General features: G+C 45.0%; 1 protein-coding gene across 2 annotated transcripts in view; it reads left to right on the top strand.

The window, feature by feature from the left end:
- LOC146172109 (uncharacterized) overlaps positions 1-22,000 on the top strand; it is a 224,921-nt gene that overhangs the window by 142,673 nt on the left and 60,248 nt on the right. The gene's annotated exons all lie outside the window — the stretch shown is intronic.

Here is a 22,000-nt window from a genome sequence, read left to right as displayed (position 1 = left end):
ACTGTTTGTAGCATTTTGCAGTCTCATTCAGAAGCAAGCCAACATTATCTGCAATTAAGTAGACATGCATACAATATGCCTTATCCTTTGAAATGTACCAGACATTAACCAGTCATAAAATAGCGTGCTGAAAAGGTATGTATAGTGAAGCCTCCTTCGTTGATGATCATACCCATAGTTTGCATGGGAACATCTGCACTAGAACCTGCATGACACTGAGTTAATTGGCCTGCTGGTTGAATATGCCACCAAAATGCTGGTAATGAACTTCATCGGTGCTGGGGTCAAATCTGGAAATATAAAGTTGGGATGGTTTAATTGTGAAATCTTTTGCTGCTGAATTCACTGCAGGCTAGAATGCAACAGGATGAAAGGGCAGCTGTAGACGTAAGGGCAGCCCACATTGTCACTGCATCTTATGCGTCCTAGTGCACATATCTACATACTGTGCATGTTTTGCTAGTAAACAATGTAACAACAGATTTGCAAAGCTCTAAGAATGCTACACTGATGCTGTCTGAGTAGCTGCTCGTGTTGAATATTGTGAAAGCCTTTTGATGGAACGAAAACTGCTTGGTGAATACTTATGCAGAGTGAGGTTGGTCAGGAGAGCAGGTGATATGTACACCTTCGCAATTTAATCACACAAGCACAGACTATATGATACTCATACAAATTGAAAAATATAAGGAAAGGAATTGAACTGAAGACTTTTCGGTTCGACAGTCCAAACTTCTGCTACATGTGCTTTGGGCTGTGTGTGCTAGCCCGCTTGCAATCTGATCGCCCGAGCCAGCAAAATGGTGCGCACCCATATGAGCACCACTCCCAGTACTCTTTAACATGTACATAGAAGTGCAGGTGCTTGGGATTAAACCTTGGCTGCCGCAATGCACCTCAAACAATGGCATGTTAGCCAGAATAGCAGGTTGGGCTTGTTGGTTTTCTATCCTGAGGTAACAGCGCAAAATGTGGACGGGAGCACAAGGTGAGAAGACGATGAGACATTGTGTCGTCTTTTCGTCTTGTGCTCCCATCCATGTTTTGCGCTGTTACTTCAGAATGTCACGTGCCTGCCCAATATCTACATAATTGTCACACAAACCACTTTGTGTGTATATTTACGACTACTTGCACAACACCGTTGCCAACCACTGATGACGAGCAGCTGAACAGCAGTTTTTCACGTGCACTCCGCTGCCATTAATCACAAATGCTATCACGCTACGACTTTCCATATCGCCCCACCCAACCTCTGTGTGTAATGACTCAACCTTTGGTGCGTTTGCATGTTCTCGGGATACTGAAGAAATCCATGGTACCAATTAGTAGATTCAAGCAACTTAATCTGACATACATCTGGTGATAATATTAGAACTATATCCATGTATACAGAGATCAGTATCACCACAAGCGTCGCCGACAACTGTGGTGATGCCCGCTCAGAACACGACTCGCTTTTTTTTTAGGGCATAATTCTCCACAAACCGCTGCTGAGCTTGTGGCCCCTTGGTAAGAGGCTTTCCACATCTGTGGGAAACCACTTCAGAAGTGATGTGCATTCACAGTTTGAAAGCCTGCATTACAAATTTTTGGAAGTTTTCAACACCACATCGTTACCAGCCTTTGGCACTACACGTCACTGAGTTCCTTATATATGCTTGTGCTCAAGGCCACAAGATAGTGCTTTAGTGGATCCAATGCACACTTGCCAATTATATTCTATTATGCATGCTTTCTCCATAGACTGCACTTAAATGTGGTTTCACACACAAATATTTATACTTAATTGGACAGGCGGACTGCCCAGAATGTTCCACATGTGACATTACGGAGACTGTGAAATGTGTACTAGTTTTGTGTCGCAGTATATGCGTGCAAAACAATAACTCGAGTTACTTCTTTGAAGTGTTTTGGCAACAAGCCTCTCTCAGAGGACTTATTGGCCGGTTGGCCAGAAATGGAAAGCTCTACAGGCAGTGCAGGCTTTCTGCTGCTTCTTGCATGACACAGGACTTGACTCGTGACTGTGGTGCAAGTTACTATTCCTGTATATATTTTAATCGAGTCACGACCCTCTTTGTTATTTAATGACGCCTCTTTGCCTGTAGAGTAGCAGGTCAAATATTAAACTTTTCAGCCAACCTATCCGCCATTCCAATCATTTGCATGAATGCATTTCTCCTGGATGGTTGATCTGGTAATCACACCATCGTAATGCAAGGACATGGGGCGTATGAGCTTTTGAGGTGAACAATTTTTACCCTAGAAATGTCTTTTTAAATGATGTGAAGGATTCTGAGCTCTGCTCAACAAGATCCTCCTCTTTGGAGTCTAAGGCATCAGATTCTATGGGACTAGATGAGTGCTGTGGAAAGAATGTGATCAAAGTGGAACCAAGGGGCCTGTTATGGGTGGTATGGTATGCTGGTAGGGGCACCTGTTGCGCTGGCTTCACGGTATCGTTCAAAATGAAAAAAAAAAAATTCAAAATGCGCATATATTACTGCTATGAGGGCAGTCTGACGGGAAACAATCAAATAGAACTGCCGACTTCTGCGATTCGAGTAGTTCTCAAATAGGCATATCTGTAAGGCTACAAATCGCAACTACTTTTACTACTTTTATCACGCGAACTTACCTCAGACAGCCTACACTTTTTTTTTGCCAATGCACTGGGCCAGCGGTTTTGCGTCGGTACGACGCATCGTTTGAGGTGAGCTTTCTTCATTTCCATTCCGAGGCTTCGAATGACGCCGAGGTTCATTTCGGAATTCCAGTAGAAAGTAGTACGAACACATGAACACAATCGGTGTGCCAAAACTTGTGAAAGCATACTTTACTTCCACTCGGATCAGTTTGTGCTGCAATCTCGCGACGCACACGGTTGGCATAGCGAGCACTCAAACCCGCACAACACGCCTAAACCCAGAACCTAACGTTGTCAGGAAAAAGAGGCAAAGTCTGAGCACTGTAGAAATTGTAGGAAGTATGCTTTCTTTTTTTTCGTTTTTGATAAAGGTTACGAAAAAGGCGCCGGGAAGGTGGGGGAGCAAAGCTGCGACAACGCGTTGGGTGAAAGGGCCACCCAAGTACATTGTACCAACCTTTTTTTTCCTGTTTCCCGCTTTCCGTGTAGTGCCATAGTTCAGGTCATCGAGCCGAAATAAAGGAAGCAAAGCTCGACACGCTATTCTCAACGATGCAGCGCGGAGGCGAGCAATATATACGAGTACGCGCCGCGGCGCCCGCTCCTGAAACACTCCACCCACCACTCGGGTTGAACACATTTGTCGATTTCTTCGACCTGAAACCGTATTTACATCGTACCTTTAACGCCAAGAATAAAGAAAAAAAATTACAGCAGCGGCCGCACAACCAAGTTGTACTGGTGGTATGAGACTGCTCAAGACGTTGTTGTGCTCCATCATGAATGTTCACAAAAAAAAAAAAAAAAAAACAACAAAAACAAATAAGATTGGAACCATGGTCATTTGGAGTACCCGGCGGAGCGAGGTTAGTCGTCGTTACCGCAAATGAACTCGAGTGTCACCTCTCGCTCTGTTCCAGCGCGCAGCGAGAAGCAGACACCACCAGTCTTCCTCCGCCGCCGCCGATCGCGCGTCACGTGACAGCAACGAGAGACTGCCCGGGTACAGATTGTTGAAGAAATGCATTTGCGTGAGCGAATAATTGATATACTATTTTTTTATTTGCTAACTTTAACAGGAACCTATTATCTTATGGGAAATAATGATTAATATCTGCGTTTCCAAATGGCTAAACATGACGTAGGCGAGTACTTCTAATTCCGGCCCACAGGGTCGCATGGTCGCTTCAGGAACGCAAAAATGCTGTGATTTCAGAATGGTATTATTAAATGCAGAAGCAATATTTCAACAAAATATATTGGAATCGGCATGCCTAATGTTTACCGAAGCAAGGAAAATTGCAACTGGGCAGCTACATTTTCGTTTCACGACCCCTTTACCTATACAGGTTGTTTCATTGCATAGGCGTTCATGTTATTAATTTTAATTTAAGCAAGTGTTGACACCAAATTTCGAGCTATCATTCTTTCTTGTTTCAATGATTCATGTCACTACAAAATAAGCATGGAATTGAGAACTTTCTGCCAAATAAAACATAATTCAATTTCTACTAGCAAGCAATCAGTTTAAGCAGTCGATCGGTGGCTATCATGCAAATGAACACGCAGCTGCTTTTGTATGCCTCATGTGACCCCAAATCTCAACTCTCGTCTGACAAAAAAAAGGGGGAGGGGGGCCTCCAGCTCGGCCTTTGAAGGTATGACGCAACAGCATTAATAATTAATGGCTCCCATTTGCCAGCTCCTCTTATTCGTTCGCATCCATTCCCTCTGCTACTTGCCTAATCAGTAGTCTTATTTGAGGACCTATTATCCCATACACACTCATTAGCACAGAGTCGCAAAATATCATGCAAATGAACACGCAGCTGCTTTTGTATGCCACATGTGACCCCAAATCTCAACTCTCGTCTGACAAAAAAAAGGGGGAGGGGGCCTCCAGCTCGGCCTTTGAAGGTATGACGCGACAGCATTAATAATTAATGGCTCCCATTTGCCAGCTCCTCTTATTCGTTCGCATCCATTCCCTCTGCTACTTGCCTAATCAGTAGTCTTATTTGAGCACCTATTATCCCATGCACACTCATTAGCACAGAGTCGCAAAATATCCCATTGCATATCTGCCAACTTGGCGAGATCAAAAATTGGAAGATCTTTTATTTGCGCTAAGGTGGGGTGGGGGGCGGCATTGGGTGTCCAATGAGTGCTAATCAAAACACAAGCAGCAACAGCATGCATGAAAGGTGAGTCCTAGAGACCTCTGCACGCCGCCACCAAGTGATCTCGCTACACCTCCGCAGCTGGTCGACGCAAACTGGTCGGCGAGGCGCCATTGCAGTTTTCTCTCGGTGTCATCGACGCACCCTTTTAGTTTAAAAGACACCATTAATAGCCCCTTCATATGCAATTCTGTCCGCGACTGTTGGTGGTCGTGATGGTTTCGAAAGAAGAGCTATCATGCCATCGACGGGCATAGCGCAGCTCAGTAACATGGGACACGTGGCCGAGCACAATATAGGAGGATCAGATGGCGTCATGTTTGGGCAAAGCTGCAGAAATAACCCTTCCTTGCCAAGTGTGCTAAGAGGCCGCCCTTTAGTTGCACACCGCTGCTAGCTGCCGCCGAAATTGTTGCCTGCAAAGACGTCGCCATGAGTCCAAACCGACACAGCCTTCTTCAGCAGGCAGAAACCACTTGCCGGAAGATTTAAAGCAATGATCGTGTCATCGAAAGTCTTCTGTGCAAACCGGAAGGGTTGGAAGGTATGCCATCATTTGACAGATCACCCGAAGTAGACATATGTCCCCATTTTAAAAAAGCCATACGAGCATGCCAGTGTGGTCCAAGGGGGGTGCGTGCATAACTTTGGATCAAAGGAACTTGAAAAACTAGTTCCTCCGACCTCAAAGGCAAAAGCGAGTTGGCAGCACCTGCCAATTCAGCCGTGTCATGTCACCTCATAACGTCGCACAACCCAACAACCATCACATCACATCATCACATCACATCCCTTTATTACCTTAAAGACCCCCGGTTGGGGGTATTACATAAGGGGTGGGTACATGTATGAAGATTATATACAAAATAAACATAAGGGGTGGTACACGCATGAAGATTATATACAAAGTAAACGTATTGTTGGTTAAATATGGCAGTTATACAATCACAAAATGTGGATGGGCAGGTGATTCCAGCAATGTTGTGTGGAAGGCCATTCCAATCTACAGCTGAGCGAGGAAAGAATGACACCGCAAATGTTGTAGTATGAGATTGTGGATGCGCAACTTGCAGGGGGTGACCAATGCGGGGTGAAATACGTGCCGGTGGGTTGATGTAGGGCGGAATTCGAAGTGAGCTGGAAAGAAACTTATGGAACAAACACATACTGGCGATTCGACGACGACATGCAAGATTTGTTAGACCAGACTTAGCTTTTAAAGATGAAATACTGGTATTGTATGAATAGCAGGAATGAATTAATGTAGTGGCTCGATTCTGAAGGGATTCAAGTGAAGTTATCAGATAGATTTGGTTTGGACTCCAGATGGAGGATGCATATTTAAGTTTTGTTCGTATTAGTGACTTGTATGCAAGAAGTTTTACGTCTGGTGGTGCATGGCGCAAGTGCCGTCTTAAGAAACCAAGAGATCTATTAGCTGACGATAGGATGTTGGTAATATGCGCATTCCAGGTTAGATCTTCACACAGAGTTACGCCTAGGTATTTATAAGGTTTGGTTAGTTCTACTCGGACGCCTGAGATTAAGTAGGGGAAAATAATGGGGTTACGTTTGCGGTGAAACGACACGTGCTTGCATTTAGTTGGATTAAGTTCCATGAGCCATTGGCTGCACCAGTCTTGTACACAGCTTAAGTCGTTTTGAAGAGCTAATTGATCAGATGTGTTAGTAAGCGTGCGGTAGACGACGCAGTCATCGGCAAACATGCAGATTTTAGAAGTAATATGCGTGGGTAAGTCGTTTATGTATATCAAAAACAATAGGGGGCCAAGCACAGACCCTTGTGGGATGCCTGATGTTACTGGAAGAGAATCGGAAGACTGGTTATTAACATAGACAAACTGCCTGCGGTGTGCTAAAAATTCCTTTATCCATTCTAGTACATTATGGTGTAAATTTAACAGCGCAAGTTTTAGTATCAAGCGTTTGTGAGGCACTTTGTCGAAAGCTTTAGCGAAGTCAGGAAATATTGAGTCAGTTTGAATGTTAGAATCGAGATTTATATGCAGATCATGAACGAAAATGGCTAATTGCGTTTCGCAGGAGAATCCCTTGCGAAAGCCGTGCTGTGAAGGATGAAAAAAATTGTTTGAGTCAAGAAATTTCATTATGTGAGAATAAATGATATGTTCCATGATTTTGCATGGTACACTAGTTAAAGAAATGGGGCGGTAGTTAAGGGGGATTCTTTGTTACCTGATTTGTAGACTGGAATGACCTTTTCCATTTTCCAATCACTGGGCATGTTACCTGTGTCAAGTGATTGCGTGAAAAGTAGTGAAAGGCAAGATGCGCAGACATGCAGAGTATTTTTTAAGAGTTTGGAAGTGATTTCATCAGTGCCCGCTGAGGATGACAACTTGATGTTTTCGATAATACAAGCGATCCCATGTGCAAAAAATGTGGTTGACGTCATTGGGGATATCGGATAAGCAGCTGCGGCAGATAGTCACACATCAGTTTCTTTAGCGAAAATGGATAAGAACGCAGAGTTAAATATATTTGCACATTCAACGTCGCTGGCCTCCTGCCCTAGTGTATTAGTAAGGGGGATAGCACGTGTCTGTTGAGGGCTTAGTATTTGCCAGAATTTTCGTGGGTTTTTGATTAATATTCTCGGCAGGTCTGTCCCAAAAAAATGTGCATTTAGCGCTGCGGATAGATTTCAAATACGCATCCTCAGCTGCATAATACTTGTTCCATGCTCATACGTTAGGTTGCGTTTAGCTGCACGGAATATGCGCTTTTTCCTATTTTCAAGCGTGTTTAAAGATTCAGTAAACCATGGCTTATTTTGGTTAGCACGAAACGTTATGCTGGGAATAAATTCGGTCGCTAGTTCTGTAATTTTAGTTCTGAAAGTCAGCCAGTTTTCTTCAATGGATCGGTCCCGGAAGCCTGTTTCAAAGATAGGAAAAAATGTCTGAAGTTGGTTATTGATGGCTTCATAATTACCTCTGTCGTACAAGCGAATCGTCTTATGATAATTTTGGCACGACTCTGGGACAAAGGTGAAAGTGGCATGCAAGACTGTGGTCGCTAATTTCGCGGAGATAGGTAAGGGTTGATAACCTTTCAGGGTGATAGCACGTGTCTGTTAGAACAGGTCCAGAGTGTTAGAACATTTGCTCGTAACGCGTGTCGGTTTTGTTATTAATTGGCTGAGGTTAAAATTTAAACAAACATCAATGAATTCCTTTGATTCTGCGCTGCCTGATGTCATGTTTGGCCAGTTAATCATGGGGTAGTTGAAACCGCCAAAGAGAAGGGTGCTCGCGTTAGGGTATTTAGTGTTCAGTTGATCTAAGCAATCGCTAAGGCTGCACGCGAAGTTTGGGTTGTTGTTAAGGGGTCGATAGCAAACACCTAGTATGATTATTTGAGGAGTGGAACGGCAGATAACCCACAATATTTCAAGCTCAGAATTGATGTTAATGATAGAACACGGTAACTGTTGGTTAGTAGCGATAAGAACGCCTCCGCCTCTGGAATTTTCGCTATCTTTCCGAAAAACATTAAAATTGGGCAAGTCAGCCAAAACTTCTAAATCACTGATTTCTTTTGTTAGCCATGAGTCAGTTAGTATGAGTATGCTGCTTGCGGACGAGGAAACAAGATTTGAAATTTGTTCACACTTGGGGAGATAACTGCGAATGTTTGTGTAGATTATGGAAAAAAAAATGAACTGGAAGTTTACCTCGAGGAATACTGCAAGAACATTAGCTGCACGTTTACGAGTCGATTGCTACTAAATTTCTTTTACTGTCTGTGCTGCTTCATCAAAAGTGTAATGTTTAGAACCAATATGCAGTGTTTTGTATCATAGTGAGAAAGCTTTAGATGTGCTCCGAGCGAACGCAACGAGATGTTTGCGTGCTGTACGGACAGGGCATGAAAAATCTTCCCCGATGCTGTAGTCAGTCCCCTTTAGCATAGTGCCTTTAGACAGGATTGATTCCTTCGTTTTAAAGAAGGCAAATTTAACTATTATTGGGCTTTAAAGACCGGTTGAGTGACGTCCAAGACGGTGAGCACGCTCGATGTCTTTCGGGTCGATTGTTAATTGAAGTGTGTCATTGCAGTGGCGGAGGACTATTTCTTCAGATTGCGCATGCGTTTCAGATGGATTGTCGTCTGTGAGGTTATATAAGATTAAATTGTTATGGCGCGAACGATTTTCGGCATCGTCAATGCAGGCTTCCAAATCAGAGATTTCACTAGTTACCTGATTTGTAGACTGGAATGACCTTTTCCATTTTCCAATCACTGGGCATGTTACCTGTGTCAAGTGATTGCGTGAAAAGTAGTGAAAGGCAAGATGCGCAGACATGCAGAGTATTTTTTAAGAGTTTGGAAGTGATTTCATCAGTGCCCGCTGAGGATGACAACTTGATGTTTTCGATAATACAAGCGATCCCACGTGCAAAAAATGTGGTTGACGTCATTGGGGATATCGGATAAGCAGCTGCGGCAGATAGTCACACATCAGTTTCTTTAGTGAAAATGGATAAGAACGCAGAGTTAAATATATTTGCACATTCAACGTCGCTGGCCTCCTGCCCTAGTGTATTAGTAAGGGGGATAGCACGTGTCTGTTGAGGGCTTAGTATTTGCCAGAATTTTCGTGGGTTTTTGATTAATATTCTCGGCAGGTCTGTCCCAAAAAAATGTGCATTTAGCGCTGCGGATAGATTTCAAATACGCATCCTCAGCTGCATAATACTTGTTCCATGCTCATACGTTAGGTTGCGTTTAGCTGCACGGAATATGCGCTTTTTCCTATTTTCAAGCGTGTTTAAAGATTCAGTAAATCATGGCTTATTTTGGTTAGCACGAAACGTTATGCCGGGAATAAATTCGGTCGCTAGTTCTGTAATTTTAGTTCTGAAAGTCAGCCAGTTTTCTTCAATGGATCGGTCCCCGGAAGCCTGTTTCAAAGATAGGAAAAAATGTCTGAAGTTGGTTATTGATGGCTTCATAATTACCTCTGTCGTACAAGCGAATCGTCTTATGATAATTTTGGCACGACTCTGGGACAAAGGTGAAAGTGGCATGCAAGACTGTGGTCGCTAATTTCGCGGGGAGATAAGTAAGGGTTGATAAACTTTCAGGGTGATAGCACGTGTCTGTTAGAACAGGTCCAGAGTGTTAGAACATTTGCTCGTAACGCGTGTCGGTTTTGTTATTAATTGGCTGAGGTTAAAATTTAAACAAACATCAATGAAATCCTTTGATTCTGCGCTGCCTGATGTCATGTTTGGCCAGTTAATCATGGGGTAGTTGAAACCGCCAAAGAGAAGGGTGCTCGCGTTAGGGTATTTAGTGTTCAGTTGATCTAAGCAATCGCTAAGGCTGCACGCGAAGTTTGGGTTGTTGTTAAGGGGTCGATAGCAAACACCTAGTATGATTATTTGAGGAGTGGAACGGCAGATAACCCACAATATTTCAAGCTCAGAATTGATGTTAATGATAGAACACGGTAACTGTTGGTTAGTAGCGATAAGAACGCCTCCGCCTCTGGAATTTTCGCTATCTTTCCGAAAAACATTAAAATTGGGCAAGTCAGCCAAAACTTCTAAATCACTGATTTCTTTTGTTAGCCATGAGTCAGTTAGTATGAGTATGCTGCTTGCGGACGAGGAAACAAGATTTGAAATTTGTTCACACTTGGGGAGATAACTGCGAATGTTTGTGTAGATTATGGAAAAAAAAATGAACTGGAAGTTTACCTCGAGGAATACTGCAAGAACTATTAGCTGCACGTTTACGAGTCGATTGCTACTAAATTTCTTTTACTGTCTCTGCTGCTTCATCAAAAGTGTAATGTTTAGAACCAATATGCAGTGTTTTGTATCATAGTGAGAAAGCTTTAGATGTGCTCCGAGCGAACGCAACGAGATGTTTGCGTGCTGTACGGACAGGGCATGAAAAATCTTCCCCGATGCTGTAGTCAGTCCCCTTTAGCATAGTGCCTTTAGACAGGATTGATTCCTTCGTTTTAAAGAAGGCAAATTTAACTATTATTGGGCTTTAAAGACCGGTTGAGTGACGTCCAAGACGGTGAGCACGCTCGATGTCTTTCGGGTCGATTGTTAATTGAAGTGTGTCACTGCAGTGGCGGAGGACTATTTCTTCAGATTGCGCATGCGTTTCAGATGGATTGTCGTCTGTGAGGTTATATAAGATTAAATTGTTATGGCGCGAACGATTTTCGGCATCGTCAATGCAGGCTTCCAAATCAGAGATTTGACTAGTTACCTGATTTGTAGACTGGAATGACCTTTTCCATTTTCCAATCACTGGGCATGTTACCTGTGTCAAGTGATTGCGTGAAAAGTAGTGAAAGGCAAGATGCGCAGACATGCAGAGTATTTTTTAAGAGTTTGGAAGTGATTTCATCAGTGCCCGCTGAGGATGACAACTTGATGTTTTCGATAATACAAGCGATCCCACGTGCAAAAAATGTGGTTGACGTCATTGGGGATATCGGATAAGCAGCTGCGGCAGATAGTCACACATCAGTTTCTTTAGTGAAAATGGATAAGAACGCAGAGTTAAATATATTTGCACATTCAACGTCGCTGGCCTCCTGCCCTAGTGTATTAGTAAGGGGGATAGCACGTGTCTGTTGAGGGCTTAGTATTTGCCAGAATTTTCGTGGGTTTTTGATTAATATTCTCGGCAGGTCTGTCCCAAAAAAATGTGCATTTAGCGCTGCGGATAGATTTCAAATACGCATCCTCAGCTGCATAATACTTGTTCCATGCTCATACGTTAGGTTGCGTTTAGCTGCACGGAATATGCGCTTTTTCCTATTTTCAAGCGTGTTTAAAGATTCAGTAAATCATGGCTTATTTTGGTTAGCACGAAACGTTATGCCGGGAATAAATTCGGTCGCTAGTTCTGTAATTTTAGTTCTGAAAGTCAGCCAGTTTTCTTCAATGGATCGGTCCCCGGAAGCCTGTTTCAAAGATAGGAAAAAATGTCTGAAGTTGGTTATTGATGGCTTCATAATTACCTCTGTCGTACAAGCGAATCGTCTTATGATAATTTTGGCACGACTCTGGGACAAAGGTGAAAGTGGCATGCAAGACTGTGGTCGCTAATTTCGCGGGGAGATAAGTAAGGGTTGATAAACTTTCAGGGTGATAGCACGTGTCTGTTAGAACAGGTCCAGAGTGTTAGAACATTTGCTCGTAACGCGTGTCGGTTTTGTTATTAATTGGCTGAGGTTAAAATTTAAACAAACATCAATGAAATCCTTTGATTCTGCGCTGCCTGATGTCATGTTTGGCCAGTTAATCATGGGGTAGTTGAAACCGCCAAAGAGAAGGGTGCTCGCGTTAGGGTATTTAGTGTTCAGTTGATCTAAGCAATCGCTAAGGCTGCACGCGAAGTTTGGGTTGTTGTTAAGGGGTCGATAGCAAACACCTAGTATGATTATTTGAGGAGTGGAACGGCAGATAACCCACAATATTTCAAGCTCAGAATTGATGTTAATGATAGAACACGGTAACTGTTGGTTAGTAGCGATAAGAACGCCTCCGCCTCTGGAATTTTTGCTATCTTTCCGAAAAACATTAAAATTGGGCAAGTCAGCCAAAACTTCTAAATCACTGATTTCTTTTGTTAGCCATGAGTCAGTTAGTATGAGTATGCTGCTTGCGGACGAGGAAACAAGATTTGAAATTTGTTCACACTTGGGGAGATAACTGCGAATGTTTGTGTAGATTATGGAAAAAAAAAATGAACTGGAAATTTACCTCGAGGAATACTGCAAGAACTATTAGCTGCACGTTTACGAGTCGATTGCTACTAAATTTCTTTTACTGTCTGTGCTGCTTCATCAAAAGTGTAATGTTTAGAACCAATATGCAGTGTTTTGTATCATAGTGAGAAAGCTTTAGATGTGCTCCGAGCGAACGCAACGAGATGTTTGCGTGCTGTACGGACAGGGCATGAAAAATCTTCCCCGATGCTGTAGTCAGTCCCCTTTAGCATAGTGCCTTTAGACAGGATTGATTCCTTCGTTTTAAAGAAGGCAAATTTAACTATTATTGGGCTTTAAAGACCGGTTGAGTGACGTCCAAGACGGTGAGCACGCTCGATGTCTTTCGGGTCGATTGTTAATTGAAGTGTGTCATTGCAGTGGCGGAGGACTATTTCTTCAGATTGCGCATGCGTTTCAGATGGATTGTCGTCTGTGAGGTTATATAAGATTAAATTGTTATGGCGCGAACGATTTTCGGCATCGTCAATGCAGGCTTCCAAATCAGAGATTTGACTAGTTACCTGATTTGTAGACTGGAATGACCTTTTCCATTTTCCAATCACTGGGCATGTTACCTGTGTCAAGTGATTGCGTGAAAAGTAGTGAAAGGCAAGATGCGCAGACATGCAGAGTATTTTTTAAGAGTTTGGAAGTGATTTCATCAGTGCCCGCTGAGGATGACAACTTGATGTTTTCGATAATACAAGCGATCCCACGTGCAAAAAATGTGGTTGACGTCATTGGGGATATCGGATAAGCAGCTGCGGCAGATAGTCACACATCAGTTTCTTTAGTGAAAATGGATAAGAACGCAGAGTTAAATATATTTGCACATTCAACGTCGCTGGCCTCCTGCCCTAGTGTATTAGTAAGGGGGATAGCACGTGTCTGTTGAGGGCTTAGTATTTGCCAGAATTTTCGTGGGTTTTTGATTAATATTCTCGGCAGGTCTGTCCCAAAAAAATGTGCATTTAGCGCTGCGGATAGATTTCAAATACGCATCCTCAGCTGCATAATACTTGCTCCATGCTCATACGTTAGGTTGCGTTTAGCTGCACGGAATATGCGCTTTTTCCTATTTTCAAGCGTGTTTAAAGATTCAGTAAACCATGGCTTATTTTGGTTAGCACGAAACGTTATGCTGGGAATAAATTCGGTCACTAGTTCTGTAATTTTAGTTCTGAAAGTCAGCCAGTTTTCTTCAATGGATCGGTCCCGGAAGCCTGTTTCAAAGATAGGAAAAAATGTCTGAAGTTGGTTATTGATGGCTTCATAATTACCTCTGTCGTACAAGCGAATCGTCTTATGATAATTTTGGCACGACTCTGGGACCAAGGTGAAAGTGGCATGCAAGACTGTGGTCGCTAATTTCGCGGAGATAGGTAAGGGTTGATAAACTTTCAGGGTGATAGCACGTGTCTGTTAGAACAGGTCCAGAGTGTTAGAACATTTGCTCGTAACGCGTGTCGGTTTTGTTATTAATTGGCTGAGGTTAAAATTTAAACAAACATCAATGAAATCCTTTGATTCTGCGCTGCCTGATGTCATGTTTGGCCAGTTAATCATGGGGTAGTTGAAACCGCCAAAGAGAAGGGTGCTCGCGTTAGGGTATTTAGTGTTCAGTCGATCTAAGCAATCGCTAAGGCTGCACGCGAAGTTTGGGTTGTTGTTAAGGGGTCGATAGCAAACACCTAGTATGATTATTTGAGGAGTGGAACGGCAGATAACCCACAATATTTCAAGCTCAGAATTGATGTTAATGATAGAACACGGTAACTGTTGGTTAGTAGCGATAAGAACGCCTCCGCCTCTGGAATTTTTGCTATCTTTCCGAAAAACATTAAAATTGGGCAAGTCAGCCAAAACTTCTAAATCACTGATTTCTTTTGTTAGCCATGAGTCAGTTAGTATGAGTATGCTGCTTGCGGACGAGGAAACAAGATTTGAAATTTGTTCACACTTGGGGAGATAACTGCGAATGTTTGTGCAGATTATGGAAAAAAAAATGAACTGGAAGTTTACCTCGAGGAATACTGCAAGAACATTAGCTGCACGTTTACGAGTCGATTGCTACTAAATTTCTTTTACTGTCTGTGCTGCTTCATCAAAAGTGTAATGTTTAGAACCAATATGCAGTGTTTTGTATCATAGTGAGAAAGCTTTAGATGTGCTCCGAGCGAACGCAACGAGATGTTTGCGTGCTGTACGGACAGGGCATGAAAAATCTTCCCCGATGCTGTAGTCAGTCCCCTTTAGCATAGTGCCTTTAGACAGGATTGATTCCTTCGTTTTAAAGAAGGCAAATTTAACTATTATTGGGCTTTAAAGACCGGTTGAGTGACGTCCAAGACGGTGAGCACGCTCGATGTCTTTCGGGTCGATTGTTAATTGAAGTGTGTCATTGCAGTGGCGGAGGACTATTTCTTCAGATTGCGCATGCGTTTCAGATGGATTGTCGTCTGTGAGGTTATACAAGATTAAATTGTTATGGCGCGAACGATTTTCGGCATCGTCAATGCAGGCTTCCAAATCAGAGATTTGACTAGTTAGCTGACTTGTGTTCGTGTTTATCATGTCTACGTCAAGTGCGTAGGGCTAGAAATTCTTAATGGTGTTTTTCAAGATCAGCTAGTCTCTTCCTTAGGTCGGAGATTGTTAATTCTGTAGATGTCAGCTGGTTTCGCAGACCCTGCACCTCGCTAATCAGCTGAGATTGACCGGCTGACAACGTTCTCAGCTCTTTGAGCACTTTGTCGAGGCCTGGCTTCAACTCGACGTCCCCGGCCAACAATAAGAGCGAACGAACGACATTAGCAAAATCTACGGCAATAGAAAGGCAACACTAATCAGTGCACGACCATGTCACCGGCCACTACCACCAGCCAGAGCCATGCCCGTGATTTTTAACTAACAATGCCAACACCAGATTTTCTGTATAACAGGGCCTATGATGCTACTGCATTAAAATATGTTATTTACTGCACTTGGGCTCGCTACAGTTACCTTTGGAAAGGGACGCCACAGTCACTGAACCCAACCGGTACTCTCAAACAGCCACGGGAAACCAAGATGACAATCTGCTGAAACATGTCTGAGGGAATGACCTGCAGAAAGATAAAAAGAAAAAAGAAAGCATGAAGCCACACAATCAAAACATTAATACTGGAGCAGTGTAAATGTTGAGTGCTTCATTAGGTGATTTCACATTATAACTAGTAAGTATGCTAGTCACAAGGACTGAGAAATAAAGAGCATTAAGCAACAGGTGAAAAACACAGCAGGTAAAAACTGGATAAATTCAATGGAAAAGAAACAGTGTGGAATTATCCCGAAAGTAGAAAATGCAGATCAGGAAGGAAGCTTTTTTTGATAACTCAAGAGGCAGTGCCTACTTATTAAAGCTAGATCTGGGTGCCTTCGAACACGCAGCTAAAAAAAGAAATTTAACAATGAAGATGACGCATGTGCTGTATGTTGTAACTTCATTGAAACAATTGACCATATTATACTCGAATGTAATGATATCCATCCGGAAGTTGATGCATGCGCAGTTACTGTTCCTGAAGCTCTGGGGTTTAGAGATACCAGTGGCCGGGTGAATCTGGAAGATTGGTTCACTAAAGCCATTCTCAGGTGTGGATAATCAGACAAGTTGTCTAATTATACATGATTATCATAATGCCCCAACAAATATGCCATTTACGTTATATGCATATACTGTATGCAAAGGAAACAGAGCAATTAGAACAAGCAAAGGAGGTCCTGTGCTCTAGCTCTTCCTAGAGCTAGAGATACAAGAGATTCCTAGAGACACACCAATTCAGGCTATGTTTGCAAGGTTGAGGCGCCGTCATTCAAAACATTATTAGTATAGATACGTACTAATCATGTAATAATTGATAATGACTCCATAGTATGTACCATACAGGATTCATCATCAATTATTGCAAGGCAACAGTCAGAACATTGAAAGATATAAGCCTAATGTTTCACACGCGTACAACTGGTTGAATTTGTGACACATAACTAGTAGCACGTATTTTCAAGATCAACTGCTGATCGAGACATATGTACACCATAGAGAATTATCCCATAAAGTAAGGTCTCGAGCATCTGCTTCATTGCGTGCCTGAAATCTCTAAATAAAGCATGCTTCAGAATGAAGTTACAGCGTACCATATGCCCAAATCCACCAGTAATGTAAGCTACCTGGTACCAGCTGACCTCTAAGCATGCAGCTACTGAGCAGGCTACCGAGGCGTGTTCTGCAAGTATCAAGCTGTTGAGCCTTTGGCAGCTTTTTCCTTAACAGCTCAGTGTTAGCACCTACCATGAGCTGGCACTGGAGGGCAAGTGCCCTATGACTAGATTTCTTCAGCCGACAGCAACAAGTCTGGAGGACTTGTTCCACCTTATAACAAATCTGGAAGTCTAGATATATTTGGGTGTTATCTCCATCTTGTTTATATTGTTACGCCCTTAGCGTCGCGACGGAGACGTTCTAGTCGGTTCAGTACGCTAGGTACACACGGCTAGCGGGAACGACACAAGTGCCACCAGACAAAGGTCGAACGGGCGCGCACACTTCTTCCTCTTCCTTCTTTCTTCCTCCGTGCTCTGTTTGAGAACAAGTCCGTAACACTTCCCCCGTCGCAGGCGAAGCCCTCCGGGCGAGTCAATCGTCAGCACGAGGATGACAGGGTTTCAGACGCGCGACGTGGGCAAGCTCAGTTCGTGAAGAACGTCGGCCACTTTTTGTAAGGCGCGCAATCCGATAGGTGAGGTCACTAATTGCCTGGAGGATAACATAGGGACCAATATAATGCGCGAGCAGTTTCTGACTTAAGCCACGCTTCCTTAGTGGACGCCAAAGCCAGACCATATCTCCAGGGAGGTGGGTGACGTGGCGATGGTGGTCGTCGTAGCGGGATTTCGAGCACTTTTGTGAGGCCAGAGTTCTCAGGCGGGCTATCCGGCGGGCTTCTTCAGCCCGGCACAGGATCTCAGCAATCTCAGGTTCGTCATGTGGAGAACGGGAGGATGGTGTCGAGGATGTGTCGTGGAGACCGGGCATAGAGGAGAAAGAATGGACTGTAACTTGTTGTTTCCTGTTGGGCGGTGTTGTATGCGTATGTTATAAATGGTAGCACAGTCTTGTGGTCGGCGGCGACGTACATTGAAAGCATGTTGGTGAGTGTCCGGTTGGTTCGCTCGGTCAACCCATTTGTTTGCAGATGATACGGGGTAGAATGTCGGAAATGCGTTTGGCACAAACGAAGGAGTTCTTCGACAACATCAGCGGTGAACTGACGCCCTCGGTCGCTGATCAACACTCGGGGAGGCCCATGGCGCAGTATAACAAAGTGCAGCAGGAAGAGGGAGACTTGGTGTGCAGTAGCCGATGGAAGGGCTGCCGTCTCACAGTAACGAGTGTGGTAATCAGTGCAGATGACGATCCAGCGGTTGCAAGAATGAGACTTGGGAAAAGGTCCCAAGAGGTCTACCCCGACTTTCTCAAAAGGGGATCTTGGAGGCGTCACCGGATGAAGAAGACCAGGAAGAGTGCCGGCGGGGCGTTTGTGACTCGCACATTGAGCACAGCTAGCCATATACTTCTCAGTGGTTTCACGCATCCGGGGCCAGTAGAAACGTTCTTGGATGCGATAGAGCGTCCGCGCAGATCCCAGGTGTCCCGAAGTGGGGTCGTCGTGCATAACGCGCAAAACAGAGGAGCGTAGGCTGACGGGCACCACCAGAAGGTAGCGGAGACCAGTGGGAGAATAGTCCTTTTTGTACAAAAGACCACTCCGTATACAATAGGGAGTGGAAGCTGTAGGGTCCCTTGCAGCGGTAAAGAATGGTTGGAGATTCTCATCTTTCCTCTGCTCAGTGCGGAATGTACGGGTATCGGGGATTGGAGGTAAAACCGCAGCGATGTAATGATCAAAATTGTCGGCGTCACATTCCGTTGTGGGAAGCGGTAAACGTGAGAGACAGTCCGCGTCAGCGTGCCGGCGTCCACTCTTGTACGAAACTGTATAATCAAACTCTTGTAAACGAATTGCCCACCGTGCAAGACGGCCAGATGGGTCACGGAGGTTTATCAGCCAGCACAGGGAATGATGATCAGTGACCACTGTGAAGGGCCGCCCGTATAGATAACAGCGAAATCGCTGAACGGCGAAAACTACCGCGAGGCATTCTTGCTCAGTGATTGTGTAATTGCGTTCAGGTTTGCTTAAGGAACGACTGGCGTAAGCAATAACATGTTCCTTGTCGCCGTAACGCTGAATCAGCACAGCACCAATGCCAACACCACTGGCGTCCGTGTGCAGTTCCGTTGGAGCAGAAGGGTTGAAATGCCGGAGAATCGGATGTGACGTTAGTAAAAACTTGAGCTGGCAAAAAGAAGAGTCACACTCGGATGTCCACTCGAAGGGAGCGTCTTTGTGGAGAAGGCACGTAAGCGGGTTAGCAATGTCAGCAAAACGGGGAATGAAGCGGCGGAAATATGAGCACAGTCCTAGGAAACTTCGGAGTTCCTTCACGTTCTGAGGTGTTGGAAACGATGCAACGGCCGCAGTCTTTTGAGGGTCAGGTCTGACGCCTTCACGATCGACGAGGTGTCCTAGTACCAAAATCTGGCGCTCACCGAAGCGACACTTCTTCGAATTAAGTACTAGACCGGCGTTGTTGAAGCAGTCAAGCACGAGAGCGAGGCGTTCGTTGTGCTCTTCGAATGTCCGGCCAAAAATGACGACATCATCGAGGTAGCACATGCATATTTGCCATTTTAGTCCCCGTAGGATAGAGTCCATAAATCTCTCGAAAGTTGCAGGAGCATTGCAGAGCCCGAAAGGCATTACATTAAATTCAAACAGGCCGTCGGGTGTGATAAATGCCGTTTTTTCCTTGTCGTCAGGGTGCATAGGGATCTGCCAATATCCCGATCTCAGATCGACAGATGAAAAATATGATGCCGAGAACAGACAATCTATGGCGTCATCGATCCGCGGAAGGGGATACACATCCTTCTTTGTTGCAGCATTCAGACGGCGATAGTCGACGCAAAAGCGAAATGTACCATCTTTCTTCTTCACCAGAATTACAGGGGCGGCCCAGGGACTTCATGACTCTTGAATAACACCCTTTTCCAGCATATCCCGAACCTGCTCACTGATGACCTGGCGTTCTGTTGGTGACACTCTGTACGGCTTCTGTCGAATTGGGTGTGAGTAGCCTGTGTCAATGCGATGCCGGGTACGTGTCACGGGAATGCACCGTGAGCCGCTAGGCTCGGAAAAATCAAATATGGAAGAATACTTGACCAGTAAGGCCTCCAAAGCGTCACGCTGGTCCCTGGTTAGAGAGCGGCTGATCATCCGATGTAGTTGCGAGTCAGGGGCTGGAGCGGCAGCACTTTCGCCAGGTGCATCAGTAACCAAAGCCACCGACGGGGCGTCGTCTTGGCTACAGGTCGCAATCTTCATATTCACAGGCAAAACTACTGGTTGCGAAGAACAATTAATGGCCCACAGCCGTGAGCAGCCCTTGACCACCGACAGTAGGCAATGAGGAACCAGAATGTATTTCTTTGCACAGTTAGAATGAAGCGGTGCCACTGTAGCGTCGAAGGTGTCGGAAGCACGGCTGGGGCACAAAACTGGGACGCACACCATAGACAAGGCTGGCACATTGGTATCCTCTGTTACACAGAACACATCCTCACGGACGGGCGGCTTCTCTAAGAGTCCAGAAGGAAGGGAACCATCAACGCAGAGTTCTCCAGAGCGGCAGTCGACCGTAGCGCCACACATTCTCAAAAAGTCAATACCTAGAATTATGTCATGCGTGCATCGCGAAAGCACTGCAAACTCCGCTGCGAATACCGTTCCACCCAGGGACACCGAAGCACTACACATTCCCAGGGGACACAACACCTCACCACCCGCGCCATGAAAATTCACATTTCTGTCCCAAGCAAACATAACTTTGCGTCCTAACCGCTTCTTAAACGATAAACTCATTATTGAAATGGTTGCCCCGGTATCCACTAAAGCCATTGTCGCCACACCATCCACAAGCACATAGACTGTGTTCTTTAACATAACAACAGATGGAGAAATTTCTTCAGGCAGCGCACAGTCTCCAGCGGCCTGACCTCCAGCAGCCGCGCTGACTAGTTTTCCGGCAAAGGCGATGCCGACCGCCTTCGTGGCCGTGGTGACGGAAAGCAGCGCGCAGAAGAGGCAGGTGGTGGTGAGACACTTCGTTCGGAAGCAGGAGAGTTGTTGCGCGGTCCATTGGTCTGGGGATATTCATACGAAGATGGGGGCCATTGCCAATTAGAGTCGTAGAAACGGTTACGTGGCGGAGCATTTTGGACGGGCCGATCGTAACGGGTGAGTGGGCGGCTGCGGCAGTATCGAGCTATGTGCCCCTCAATGCCGCAGCGTCGGCACACGGGGGCTGTGCGACGAAAAACTTGTTCCCTGGAGGGCTCCGAGAAGACAGGGTGCATTGGGTAGCGAAACTCATCTTCAGGTCTTCGGGTTGGACGCCGGAAATAGCGAGCAGGTGGTGGTTGAGGATGGTACTCATAGTGCTGATCATAGGGCGACAAGAAGTTAGTCGGGCGCGAGTCGTAGCGAGGCGGGTGACCAGGGCTATCGAACCTTGGCGTCGGGCTGTTGGAGTAAGCGTCCGCCTGTGCCGTATTGATATAATTCACAACAGGCATCGACGGGTGCAAGGAGGGAGGCCCTCGAGAGCCGACAACGTCAGAGGGCAAAGATGATGGAGACCGTACAGGGGGCTCAAATCGCTGCAGTTCCTCACGAACTATTTGCCGGATCGTCGACGACAAGTCCATGAAGTTGTCTTCAATGCTCGCCACAGATGGAACGTTGGCGAGCCGCCCAAATTTTGGCGTTATGCGACGAGTCTTCAATGTCTCGAATGTGCGAACATGCCGAATGACATCACAGACGGCGTTCAGGTCACCTTTGGCAATTAGAAAATTATAAACATCATCTGCGATGCCCTTAAGAAGATGTCCTACTTTATCTTCCTCGGTCATATTAGCGCTTGCAGTTTTACATAGCTTCAGGACCTCCTCTATGTAAGTTGTGCATGTTTCCCCAGGTAGCTGAGCTCTGTGCGTAAGCGTGTGTTCAGCTCGCTTCCTTCGTGCAAGACAGTCACCGAAGCACTGCCGCAATTCAGTAACGAAACGGTCCCAGGTGGTAAGAGAGTCTTCGTGGTTTTCGAACCAAACAAGAGCGGTATGGGTTAGGAAGAACACCACGTTTGCGAGCTTAGCGGCGGCGTCCCATCGATTGTAGCGGCTCACCCGTTGGTAGTGGGTCAACCACTCGT

The sequence above is a fragment of the Amblyomma maculatum genome, unplaced genomic scaffold, assembly GCF_055883805.1.
Source record: "Amblyomma maculatum isolate TAMU_Amacu unplaced genomic scaffold, ASM5588380v1 scaffold_13, whole genome shotgun sequence".
NCBI classification, from domain to species: domain Eukaryota; kingdom Metazoa; phylum Arthropoda; class Arachnida; order Ixodida; family Ixodidae; genus Amblyomma; species Amblyomma maculatum.
Note: the sequence above shows the minus strand (reverse complement) of the source record. Positions and strands in the feature narration are given on the sequence as shown.